The 14,227-nt window shown below is 42.5% G+C and overlaps 2 protein-coding genes across 14 annotated transcripts in view; one reads left to right on the top strand and one right to left on the bottom strand.

The window, feature by feature from the left end:
* RBIS (ribosomal biogenesis factor) overlaps positions 1 to 14,227 on the bottom strand; it is a 424,391-nt gene that overhangs the window by 212,436 nt on the left and 197,728 nt on the right. The gene's annotated exons all lie outside the window — the stretch shown is intronic.
* RALYL (RALY RNA binding protein like) overlaps positions 1 to 14,227 on the top strand; it is a 404,493-nt gene that overhangs the window by 329,809 nt on the left and 60,457 nt on the right. The window lies entirely within an intron of this gene.

Raw genomic sequence — 14,227 nt, 5'->3', positions numbered from 1 at the left:
TCAGTAAATTGCTTTCTGTTATCACCCATTGTGAATATCTGTTATCAGTACTGTTGTTGTTGTTTCCCTCTCCCTTGCTGTCCCAGTAAACTGTCCTTATCCCAACCCACGAGGCTTTGCCGTTGTTTTTCTGTTCTCCTCCCCATCCTGCTGGGGGAGGGGTGAGCGAGCGGCCGCGTGGTGCTCAGCTGGGGTTGGGGCTAAACCACGTCAACAATACAGTGAAATCAGGTACAAACTATAATCAGCTACTGAAACACTATTAGATGGCTATGATACTAATTTTTAGCTCTACCTCTCTGAAAATATTATATTATACAAACTTCAAATGACTTGGAGCTTTTGTGTTTTCCTCTTGCTTCCTAAAATTTAGGCCACCCATTAATGAGGATTATTGGAAACTACTTCCTTTACTGTTCTTCCCCATGCCTTCCTTTCCTACTACAGTCTCAAAACCCTTCCATCCCATGTGTTATAACAGTAGTGTACTCAGTATCCCACATGACAAAGTACATTTTTACTGGTATAGCTGTCATGGTTTTACCCCAGCCGGCAGCTGAGTACCACGCAGCCGCTCGTTCACTCCCCCCCATCAGGATGGGAAAGAGAATCAGAAGAGTTAAAGAAGTGAGAAAACTCGTGGGTTGAGATAAAGACAGTTTAATAGGTAAAGCAAAAGCCGCGCGCACAAGCAAAGCAAAACAAGGAATTCATTCACCACTTCCCATGGGCAGGCAGGTGTTCAGCCATCTGCAGGAAAGCAGGGCTCTGTCACGCATAACAGTTACTTGGGAAGACAAACGCCATTGCTCCGAATGCCGCCGCCGCCCCCCTCCTCTTCCTCCAAGCTCCTTATAAACTGAGCATGACGTCATATAGTATGGAATACCCCTTTGGTCAGTTTGGGTCACCTGTCCTGTCTGTGTCTCCTCCCAACTTCTTGTCCACCCCCAGCCATCCCGCTGGCAGGGCAGTGCAAGAAGCAGAAAAGGCCTTGGCCTCGTGTAAACACTGCTCAAGAATAAGTCCATAGAACAAAAACATCTCTATATTATCAATGCTGTCTCCACCACAAATCCAAAACGTATCCCCACACTAGCTACTATGAAGAAAAATCAATCCTCTCAGCTGAAACCAGGACATTATCCACCCCTTATTCCATACTATTTACGTCATGCCCAGGTCCCACACAATTCAATACATCCTCATTAAGCACCACCACCCTTTTCATCCCTTGAGATAATATGCTGATATCATTCCCTTAGTCTGTGGACCACCCTTTTAAAATGTCCATAAATGTCCACAAAATGTCCATTGGGTTCACTTGGTCCACAACCTTGGGCTCCATCCACCATGGTGGTCACTCAGGACAGGAGAGGTGGTTGACGTGGAGTTACTGGGCACCAAAACCAGCTCAGGTCAGGTCCACTGCTGCACTTGTGCTGCCCCCTGTAAGGCTTGTTCTCCATTGGTTCAGGTGATTTCTGCTATAGTAATTCCTGTAACATGCAACTCAAATCATGGGTTACAACAATTTAAAGGTATTTCCATTACAATCTCCACCCCTGGTCCCTTCGAGTCAGACCATCAAGTTTACCATTGCAATGAACACCTCCCCTTGCCCCTGCTCCGGCTTGAACTTATCCTCAGACTGCAGTCCCTTAGGGGTCTACCTGCTCCAAGCGGAGCCTTATCCATGAGCCGCAGTTTCTCCAGGGGTACACCTGCTGTGGCATAGACTTATCCACAGCCACAGTCGCTTCGAGGTGCACCTGTTCCAACGTGGCCTTCTCCATGAGCCACAATGCCTTCATAGATACACTTGCTCCAGTGTGGCCTTGCCCACAGTCACAGTCGCTTCAGTCCTCTCAGAAATAAACCTGCCCTATCATGGGCTCGTCCATGGCCACACACTTTGAAATGTTCCAGCATGACCCATGCACAGCCACTGACGCTCCCAGGTGTACCTGCTGTAGCATGGACTTATCCTTGCCACAGATGCTCCAAGGTGTACCTTCTCCAGCATGGACTCATCCTTGGCTCACAGTCCTTCCAGAGGTATACCTGCTGCGGCACAAACGCAACCACGGCCCCAGACACTTCGAGATATACCTGCTGCGGCACAGACGCAACCACGGCCCCAGACACTTCGAGATATACCTGCTGCGGCACAGATGCAACCACGGCCCCAGACACTTCGAGATATACCTGCTGTGGTACAGATGCAACCACGGCCCCAAACACTTTGAGATATACCTGCTGGTTGTTTTGATGTTCCTCAGTAGCCCGACTCTTGGGTACGTGGGCATCCACATGACGCACTTTCACAACAAGCTTCTCTAGCCGGGCAGCAATATCTTGCCATAATTCGGCAGCCCAAATGGGTTTGCCTCTGCGCTGCCAGTTGCTCCGCTTCCACTGCTGTAACCACCCCCACAGAGCATTGGCCACCATCCATGAATCAGTATAGAGGTAAAGCATCGGCCACTTCTCTCTTTCAGCAATGTCTAAAGCCAGCTGGATGGCTTTCACCTCTGCAAACTGGCTCGATTCGCCTTCTCCTTCTGCAGCTTCCGTGACTCGCCGTGTAGGACTCCATACAGCGGCCTTCCACCTCCGATGCTTTCCCACGATGCGACAGGACCCATCAGTGAAGAGGGCATATGGCTTCTCATCTTCTGTTAGTTTATTATACAGTGGTGCTTCTTCAGCATGTGTCACCTCCTCCCCTGGTGACATTCCAAAGTCTTTGCCTTCTGGCCAGTCTGTGATCAGTTCCAGAATTCCTGGGCGATTGGGGTTTCCTATTCGAGCTCGTTGTGTGATCAGTGCAACCCACTTACTCCATGTAGCATCGGTTGCATGGTATGTAGAGGGAGCCCTCTTTTTGAACATCCAACCCAGCACTGGCAGTCGAGGTGCCAGGAGGAGCTGTGCTTCGGTGCCAATCACTTCTGAAGCAGATCGAACCCCTTCATATGCTGCCAATATCTCTTTTTCAGTTGGAGTGTAGCGGGCCTCGGATCCTCTGTATCCCCGACTCCAAAACCCCAGGGGTCGACCTCGAGTCTCCCCTGGTGTTTTCTGCCAAAGACTCCAGGTAGGGCCATTCTCCCCGGCTGCGGTGTACAGCACATTTTTTACATCTGGTCCTGCTCGGACTGGCCCAAGGGCCACCGCATGAACTATTTCTTGTTTAATTTGTTCAAAGGCTTGTCGTTGCTCAGGGCCCCATTCAAAATCGTTCTTCTTCCGGGTTACATGGTAGAGAGGGCTTACAATGAGACTGTAATTCGGAATGTGCATTCGCCAGAAGCCCACAACACCTAGAAAAGCTTGTGTCTCCTTTTTATTGGTTGGCGGAGACATGGCTGCTATTTTGTTAATCAATCACATCCATTGGGATCTGACGACGCTCATCTTGCCATTTTATTCCTAAAAACTGAATCTCCTGTGCAGGTCCCTTGACCTTACTTCGCTTTATGGCAAAACCAGCTTTCAGAAGGATTTGGATTATTTTCTTCCCTTTCTCAAAAACTTCTTCTGCCGTGCTGCCCCATACAATGATGTCATCAATGTATTGCAAATGTTCTGGAGCTTCACCCCGTTCCAATGCACTCTGGATCAGTCCATGGCAAATAGTGGGGCTGTGTTTCCACCCCTGGGGCAGTCGATTCCAGGTGTACTGGACGCCCCTCCAAGTGAAGGCAAACTGTGGCCTGCACTCTGCTACCAAAGGGATCGAGAAAAATGCATTAGCTATATCAATTGTGGCATACCACTTGGCTGCCTTTGACTCCAGTTCATACTGAAGTTCCAGCATATCCGGCACGGCAGCACTCATGGGCGGTGTGACTTCATTCAGGCCACGATAGTCTACCGTCAGCCTCCACTCTCCATTGGACTTCCGCACTGGCCATATGGGGCTGTTAAAGGGTGAGCGGGTTCTGCTGATCACTCCTTGGCTCTCCAGTTGACGAATCAGCTTATGGATGGGAATCAGGGAGTCTCGGTTGGTGCGATATTGCCGCCGGTGCACCGTTGTGGTAGCGATTGGCACCTGTTGTTCTTCAATCCTCAGCAACCCCACAATAGAAGGGTCCTCTGAGAGTCCGGGCAAAGTAGATAATGGTTCAATTTTCTCCGTCTCCAAGGCAGCTATACCAAAAGCCCATCTATACCCTTTTGGGTCCTTGAAATACCCTTTCCGGAGGTAGTCTATGCCCAGGATGCATGGAGCCTTTGGGCCAGTCACAATGGGGTGCTTTTCCCAGTCCTTCCCAGTTAGACTTACTTCAGCTTCCAGTAAAGTCAGCTGTTGCAATCCCCCTGTCACTCCAGAAATAGAGATGTGTTCTGCTCCTTCATAGCTTGATGGCATTAAAGTACACTGTGCACCGGTGTCCACTAGAGCCTTGTACTCCTGTGGATCTGACGTGCCAGGCCATCGGATTCACACAGTCCAATAAACCCTATTGTCCCTTTCCTCCACCTGGCTGGAGGCAGGGCCCCTCTAATCCTGCTCATCATATTCGCTACTCACTTCTTGCAAAAAGGACTTGGAAGTCCCTTCAAGAGGATCATACGTATGAGTAGGCCTTCCACTCGCTCTGGGGAACTGCCCACTGGAAACTGGAGCGGCATTTTTCCTGGAAGAATTCCCTTTTGTGGCTGTTTTACTTTGCAGCTCATGTACTCGTGCCCGTAGCATTGAGGTAGGCTTTCCATCCCACTTCCTCATGTCCTCTCCATGGTCACACAGGTAAAACCACAGGGTACCTCGTGGTGTGTACCCTCTATATCCTCTCTCTTGAACAGAGAAATGCTTGCTCTGAATAGCCGAAACACTGGTCCGTACAGGTGGGGAATAAGACATATCCTCTCTAAGTTGCTGGAACTCCCGGGACAGTTTCTGGGACAGTTTCTCCACCGCCGAAATGAGGGAGGAAGAGAGACTTTCTTCATACTGACAGAGTCGGCCATCCACTTCATCCACTGTTGGTGCCTCTTCAGGTTTCCAGTCCATTACTGCTAGTGAGTTGGCGTACGATGATGGTGCACTTCGCACAAACTTCCGCCACATGGGTCGTGTGCACTGGACTTCATCAGGGTCTGTGGGTAACTGCGCATTGTCTGGATCATAATAAACCAACTCCCGCACAGCTAATTCCCTCAGGTACTGGATACCTCACTCCATGGTGGTCCACTTGCTTGGCCGACATACAACATCTTCACTGAAAGGATACCTTTCCTTCACACTTGACAAGAGTCTCCTCCAGAGGCTGAGGGTTTGTGTCTTTTTCCCAATTGCCTTGTCAATGCCCCCTTCCTTGGACAGGGATCCCAACTGTTTGGCCTCCCTGCCGTCTAATTCCAGGCTACTGGCCCCATTATCCCAGCATCGGAGCAGCCAGGTAATGATGTGCTCACCTGGATGGCGGCTGAAATCTTTTCTCATATCTCGCAACTCACTCTGGGACAGGGATCGAGTGATTACCTCTGGTTCTGGCTCTTCCTCCTGTGATGGTCCTGGTTCATCATCATCCTTCACTAAGCGAACTGATTTCTTTGTGTATTTCTTCTTCTGTATAGGGGCGACTGATACTGGTACTGGTTGGTTTTCTGGTTCACCTTCACTCCCTGTCACAAGGGTTTGAGTAGCTACAGTGTCTGTTGCAGGGATTCGGGTAGCCACAGGGGTTGGGGTAGCCGCTGTGCCTGTCACGGGGGTTTGGGTAGCTGTCGTGCCTGGTGTGAGGTCTGGAATAGCCGCGGGGGTTGGGGTCGCTGCGGTGCCTATTGAGGGATCTGGAGTAGCCGTGGGTGTTGAGGTAGCTGCCATGCCTGTTGTGGGGGCTGGGGTAGCTGCGGTGTCAGTGGGTTTGTTTTCCCTCTCTTTCCCCTGATGACACTGCCTATTATCGAGCAGTGTTTGGTAGATTGAGGCCAGGGCCCAGCACAGTGCAGTAAGTTGTGCCTCCTTGGAATAGCCACAGCATTTTCCCTTCAAATATTCTATCACTTTCTCAGGGTTCTGTAGTTGTTCGGGGGTAAAGTTCCAAAACATTGGGGGTGAGAAGGTCTCTGGATATCTGCCCACACACTCCCACATGCCATGCCAGCCCTGACTATTCAGCCTCGGGGCAGGTGTCTGAGTGATATTCTTAAAACATCTTTTTGCAACCTTAAACAAAACTTGAAACACAATCAGGAGACATAATAATATGAACACAATGGTTTGAACATCCCAAGAATAATCAAAATTTTCAAAAGCTGCTGCAACTAACCTATAGGGAAAAAGGGGAATGAAAGAGCAGGAGTAAGTATCCCCCTCTGTCTTCCCTGTGGATTGAATGTGATTATTAATCGATTCAAAGAGATATCCAAGGCATGGGCATGACAGCAAAACCCAATACAAGTACCAAATTAAACTCATAATCATTGATGTTATCATATCATAAGTTGATATCACACAATACAGCAACATGAGAACCTGGACCCCTCTCCCGGAGGTGATAAACAGCAACATTGCAAGGAATGCATACAGCACGTAGGGGTTTAGATACCACAGCCACGTGATGAAATAAAACACCATTGTGACCACCGGCTATTTAAAATAATACAATAAATACTTATAACAACTTTGTTTTAACACACTAGGGGCAGATCTGTCATTATCTCAACCCTTCGAGCCCCACGTTGGGCGCCAAAAAGGACTGTCGTGGTTTTACCCCAGCCGGCAGCTTAGCACCACGCAGCCGCTTGTTCACTTCCCCCCTCAGTGGGATGGGGAGGAGAATGGGAAGGAAAAAAACAAGCTTTTGCATATGCTGATTTATGCTCTTGCTAGTGTGAAAATCAGCATAGAGAAGAGGTAGTCTCTTTAAAACACTTCCTCCCTGTATTGAAAACTACCTTTTATTCAGTTTTTCAGCTGCTACATTTTAGAGATAATTCTGGACAGATTATTCAGTCGCACTCTTCTGACTAATGGCTAAAGATTATCTGTCCTATTAATTCATGCAGAAATGAATCCTAGGGGCCCCTGAAATTTGTAATTATGTCAAGAATTTTAAGTTTACAAATTGTGTAACATGATTCAGATTTTGGTAGGAAACTCGCCAAACTTGGTCATATGCTGTGTACATCTATAACAAAACTAATTTACAGAGTAAGGCAGAAGCAATTAAAAGGGACAAACCTTGCTTTATCTTGGGCTGATTTTGAAAACCCCCATAATATTGCATCTGGTTTTCAGTGCACAGTGTCACCACGCTAGGTTAGACAGCTTGACATCAGGTACTGTAGACAGTATCCTATGCTAAGTGTTCCCTGAAAACCTTTTCCTGCACAGAGTGCCCTGGCACTACCCTGTCACGGACCTAGGCCCTAAGTAGAACTGGCTAAATAAAATGTACTGCATCAATAGTCAGTGACTTCTACAGGGTTTTTAAAATTAAAAAACAAAAAAAATTTTAAAAGTCCTTGATATTGTTGCACATACCTTTTTGTTGTCTGGAAATATACAATGCTTAAAAATTGTATGATATATATGCTGAGCCAAATATTCCATTCCTTTCACTTAAAAACTCTGGAAAGGATAAAGGCAGCTCCATCTTGCAGCATGTTAAATGCAGAGTAACTGCATTAGTGCAAACCAAACCCTAGGGTAAGCACAAGCGCTCAAAGACAGAAAGTGCTCCAGTCATGCTGTGTTATGGGGACCAACCATAATTTCAGTTTTCTGTATCACCAGAAATTAGGTTGTGTATGAACTGCATCACCTACAGATATATCGAAAAGATAACTTTTGCAGGGTGCCAGTTTTTCCTCATGGGACTGGGGAAAACCTGGTGCTTCAAGAAGTGATCTAAGTTATTCTCAATGTTAAATAATTAATCTTGTGAGAAATCACAAGATATTAGAAAAAGTGTGCCTTTTTTGTCAGTCAGAATGCATAATGTGTTACAATACTTTCATAAGGGACTAAATATATATTATATATATTAAGGATTATATAGAGATCTGCATATAGATACTCTGGTAGCCAAAGGGATAACCTTATTTAAGTAAATCTCTGTTTATCTCTAGAATGCTTACTAGTGTAGTAACTAACTTATTGAATTAATTCTTCAGTAATTAGTAAAATTTAGGTTTAGTGAACTTAAATATTCCAGTTGTGAACCTTAATCAAATTTGGATTAACTATGATCTGAGAATAGAAGAGATGAAGCATGTGTTGAGTGAAGGACACTGCTCATTGCCACTCCAGTGATTCAGAGGAGCTAAGAAAAAAAATGGAGAACAAAGGAGAAACTAAAGTATTTCTGTGTGAGTTGCAGCATCAGTTTTTACTGTAACAAACAACATATTTGTTATGGCATCAACGTGTGTTCCTCACACAATAGCTGTGCCTCAAGCAAGATGGTGGGACAGTCATTAATATAGGCTGAAACAGAGGTTAACCTGAAACATCCCTGGAACAAATATTGGAAAGCACCTGTGTGATTTAGGACCTGCTTAGCAAGCAGGGATTAGCTTCTGAATGCTAAAGACTTCCTTCAAAATGCGAATTAGATGGAACCAGCAAGGGACTACATGGCAAAAATTATTTCTCAGGAGTGAAGCATCGGTAGCTTACAGGCATGCTTATTTAGACTGGTAGGTAACCCTTGTACGTGGTTCCTCCTGTGTCATCTGGTGTTTGTCCCAGAATTTCATATTCTGTGAATCCAGTGAGTTGATGCAGGCAGATAGCCCCTAAGGTCTGTATATACAGAAATTTTAAGCTTCTTGTGATGGAGCAGAAGGGGTCTAAATGACGGAAACTCTAGCTCCTAGATCACTAGCAGAAATCCCCAGAGTTGGAAGCATCAGCTCCAGCTAATATTTTCAAGGTAGAAGTTTCTATTTCACAGAGCATACGTGGAGGACCTAATACCCTCTACTTGATATGGCATTTCCATCACTCTAAAACTCCTTCTCATCTTTTGAACTCTTAATTGATCTCCTTTTGATTCTCTCCATCTGTCCTCATCCTGTTATAAAATGCTGTGCCCAAAGCTGGCAGCAGCTGAGGAATTCGTCATCTCTGAGGAGAGAAAGATGTTTCACTATGTTCCCATACTAAACAGTACCTAGTTACTCAGTCCTGGAACTTGTTGCTTTGGTTTTGTTTTTTTGGTTTGTTTTTGTTTGGGTTTTTGTGCAACATCTAGCCAGTTATTCTCCCTTTCATATATGTATAACGTAGTTCTTGTTCTCAAAGTCTCACTGGACTTTTTTTTTTAATTTCCTTACACTGATTTCAGATCATTTCTCCAATTTATCAAACAAATTTCAGGTTTTAACTCTGTTCACTGGGCTGTTTAAAAAACAGCTTGTTGTCATCTATTTTACACACATAGTCTCTATTTTGTTGTTCAAATCATTTGAACCAACCAGCAAACCAAAACTGAACAAAACATAGTCCTGAGTGTTCCTACTATTTAATGTGACCCCCCTTCCCATTGGCATTATTCTTTGTGTATGGACCTGTTGGGTTTTTTGGCTTAATATATTTTTTTCCTTAAGGTAATTAGATCATATTTTCCCAGCTTGAACATGAAGGTCTCATATAAGGCAATATCAACAGTTTTAAAAATCAAGCTAAGTTTTACCTATTATCTGTCTCTTCTCTCCATTAAGTCAGTTATCATGTCAAAGGAGTAAGTCTGCACTGAGAAATGACATTCTGAGTTTGCAGTACTCCACGTTCTGTCCATGATTTGAGGGATGGTTGTTTTTTTTTTTTAATTTTGTACTAGAATTTGTATGTGTCAATAAATAACAGAAGCATTTAGCTCTGTGGAAAAGAACTTCCCAAGGCACTCATATTTTCATATTAACACCGTATTCGATATTACATAATAGTCATGAAAACAATACAGTTTGTTTTTCTAACCAGTCATCAAGTCAACCACCAGTTGGAAGAGGAACTTACTAAATTTATTAAGAACAATTGTAAAAGTTGACATAAGGCTGTAAATTATTCCTTCACACCCTCTGCTTCTGAAACACTTCTGACAGATTAGATCTTTTATATAGCTGGTCTAACATTTATTTATTCCAGAATATGACAGTGCTTCTTAAAAAAATTGCCAATGTTTATAATGATATTTATGGAAGTTTCAGAAGACAGAATGAGCTTCTTCCCTAATTTTATCTGACAACAGTTACTGATGTCCGGAAAAATTATCCTGTATTGAGACTGCTTTAAATCACAGAAACCATTAGAAATAGGCAGAAAGGAAGGATTGCGTAGTGTACACCAGCAATTCAGTCTCAATAGATAGCAGAAGTTACATTAAATAATATTTCTTCTCTAAATTAAGGCATGCTTTTATTTGGCCTGCTTAAATTGTATACAAATATTGGGAGTTACCAAAAGTTATAATGAACATGCTTTAAAAAGTAAAGGAAATAGAGGACAAAATGTGACCAATACTGCTTACAAATTTCTGAAGGAAAATGTTTTCTAATCATTAATGACTGTTAACTTCAAACCACGAAGCCAACATGCAGAGAAAAATGCAACCCTGACTGATCACTGTGAATGGCAAACTACCTCAGTTTAAAGGTCCCTTGAGTTTCCTTCATTATCATTTTAAAATTAAATTCATTGGCAAAGAGGGTGAGCCATAAATCTGAGTATTCTTTGACTTTACATATTTTTGCTAAATCTTTGGTTCCTAAAGCTGTACAGCACAAAGAGATAGACGTGTTTGACAGGTAAATAAGTCAGCCACATCAATCATACAAAATATACACTAACACTATACAGCCAATTCATCAAGCGACTGAAGTCCAAAATGTTTTTTTAGTTGGCCTGAATTTTTCCCACATGGCTTGAAAGAAAAGCTTGAATCCTCTGGATTCATGTTAGAGGTATTAACTCTTCTAGCACCCCCAAAAACTGTAATCACTATTCATGCATTTTACAGTCAAACAGAAAACATGTGATGTCAGCAACACACTCAGGTTATCATAGAATCCTGGAATGGTTTGGGTTGGAAGGGACCTTAAAGACCATCTAGTTCCAACCCCACTGCTGCGGGCAAGGACACCCTCCACTAGACCACGTTGCCCAAAGCCTCATTCTTATCCTCTTTGGTTATCCTCTTTGGGAATTCTGATTTGAAAATTGTAACCCATAATGGTGACTCATCTAAAAAAATTTGTTTCCCGACCATCACTTTCCCTGATTCAGGGTAGACTATTTTATTATATTAAAAAGTCAGAATAAGAACCCTACAAATGCCTTAAATTCCATATGCTTTTCTTACTAAGTCCTTAGAGATGAAATTATATGATCACCATGAGGAAGAATATATTGATTCATAATGAGTTATATCGAAGAATGCTTGGCTAAAATCCATTTGCTTCTGTACAGTGCTGATATTGTTAGAAATGTTATCCACTTTGTCCTGTAAATAGGTTTTGAGAAGAGGCAAGGATTCGATAACAAGAAATGATACTGATTTATGTATCTTGGATCAGGCCTCAGATATAAAAAGCCATATTCCCTGTAAACTTAATATGACAATTATGCGAGGAAAGTGGAGTTCACTTTGGGATCTTCCTGTCTTTAAATGATTTGTTTACAAGTCAAAGATGAATTCACATGCCCTTAGTCTAGTCACGTTTTCCTGTATGTTTGTCTGCAAACTTTGAAAAATTTGTCCATCTACATGTTCAGTTCATGTCAAAGATGGGCCTTAGATAATCGGCATTAATATAAGCAAACTTAGCAGCAAAGAAAATCATGAAATACACAATTATGTTAATCAGATCTTGTAAAATGTCTTTCCAAGACAGTTTGCAAGGGGTAAAATACTAAATGGGAAATTTCAAGGTCCTTATTTCAAACACAGAGTGTGACAGTACTGTAGCATGTCAATGGATATAAATTGATTACCTATGCCTGCTTGGTTTACAGTGACTGATTTTAATTGAGCAATTTACATAGTGTAAAAATCCTTTTCTTTCTGCAAAAACATGTCCATTATATGTCAGACCTTTCAGAAAATCTTAGCTCAGAATCAAAGGGAAACACAACCTCTGCAATGGCCCAGTCATGCTACTGATTAGCCTGTCTCCCTCCTATTCAAACTGATATATTGCCTGGACATTCTGACAAACTGAAATTGTCTGATGGGAAAACCATTTCAGTAAAGAAAGAAAGATCCTGATCACTCCAGCTTCATTACCATTCCTACAAAATTAAAACATCATTCCCTTTGTTTACTGCCCAATCTAGTATTTCTTGCACACTCAATAAATTTTTGAAGAAAGAAAATTTCTGTTTTAACATTTTTCCTGAATGTGCATGACAGCCCTTCTCACAGCTTACCAGGATTACTCTTTTTAAGATATCATATTTAATTGTGCAAGACTTCCTCAAAACTCTGGAGAATTGGGTGTACTGCAGGCTAGAAAAGAAAGTTAAAAAATCTATAATATATATTGATAAATGTCACCAGTAAAGATGATATACGATGTTATTTTATATGGTGTTGCAGTTTTAAAACTTTATATTAATTTGCCGTATACTGAATTACTGAATTAAATAAAAGGCCAAGAGATAATTGTATTCCTTTACTATGAGGAACACTTGAACTAATTTAAAATAATGCAGCAAATTATCTAAAACCATTTAGTTAAATATACTAGAGAGGGGTCAAACTTAGGGCAGCACTATTTAAATCAAATTGAATTCCATCTTGAGAATGGATTTCAAATAGATTTTTAATTGCAGTGTTTTGTCCACAGGGCATTCTATCACACACTTTTCGTTTGCAAGTAAAATTCACCAGAATGTCCGCCATCAGGATAGTGCCAGGTCTCTCTTCACTACAAAATTTCTGTATTATGAAGCATGTAAATATATTCTGATACTTCCATTCTTAGCTCGTTAATCTCTAGAGCCGAACACTGGGTACTTCCCAGGTTTGGTTCATTTCATTAAGCAGAAAAACAGTAAACAAAACTGTAACACTAGTTGGGTTTTCCTTATACACCAGAGAGAAGCTGCAAAGATGGTGCAGATGTTTTCCTGTAATGGTGTGATCCAGCAGGAAAAGCCGGTCCATGAAGCTGACGTGGTGGCTGCACGGAGCCTGCAGGAGTAGGATGCAACCCCGCACATGAAAGGCCCCATCACTTTATTGCTCTCTGGTGGTACTGCCTAAGCACAGAGGATGCCAAGCGAAGCATTTTCTTGGTGCTATGAGGGTTTTGGTGTGTGGCATGGCAATCTGGGACTGCCCTGGAGAAGCATCCCCCTGAGTGCGGGCTACCCAGCTTTGGGCTTCCACTGTGCTTCCAGGTACACGCAAGTCCATCAGTGATCCTCTATTCTATTCTTTTACTTCCATGTGGATCACAACCCCAGAAAGAAATGGAAAGGTGAGGTATAGCCATGAGGACAACAGAAAAGTTACTATATTTTGGATACATTTTGGCCTTTTCTCAAGCCTTATGCAAGTGGTCCTTTACACTGCTAGAAATCTAATCCCAGGAAATTAGGTTTAAAATACATCGGAAGACAATATTATAAATGAAGACAGGCTCCTAAATTATTTCCACAAGTGATTCTGGAAAAGAAGTAAATGCTTTGCAAAAAGATGACATGCAATATTTTTCAATTAAAGACAAAATTATATAATCCTTTTAAAAGCACAGTGACGAGTTCACCTTTTATAAATACCCTTCTGGATAGATGGCAATAACTAAACTAGTCTGTAGGTTTGTGAGTTTTTGGGACAAAGCCTTTGCTAAGTGAATAATAACTGCAAATGTACTTGTCAGGTTTTTTACAAAGACTTGCAAGAAAAATTCATTCTTAAAACATTAACAATTTACAGTACTTTTGTTTACAATTAGTCCTGTTTAGAGTTCTATTCCAGATAGATTTTGTTGTGGCACTGAATTGGTTTCAGATGGGAAGGGTCATCAAAAATGAAATGTTCAGTTCCAGATATGACATACTTCACTTTTTGTCAGAAACACTTCTCTTAAAGGCTATGAAGAAACTTTAGGTACCTGGGGGGGTTATTTGCTGTTCTTCCTAGTACAATGCTCTCAGTGAAAATTAGCACAATAGAGAATTTTTGCACCATTTTCATGTCGTGTAACCTCTCAAAATAATTGAGTTGTAAATTTGCTTTGAATATATTTATAAAAAGGA

This window comes from Balearica regulorum, chromosome 2, assembly GCF_011004875.1.
Source record: "Balearica regulorum gibbericeps isolate bBalReg1 chromosome 2, bBalReg1.pri, whole genome shotgun sequence".
NCBI lineage: Eukaryota > Metazoa > Chordata > Aves > Gruiformes > Gruidae > Balearica > Balearica regulorum.
Note: the sequence above shows the minus strand (reverse complement) of the source record. Positions and strands in the feature narration are given on the sequence as shown.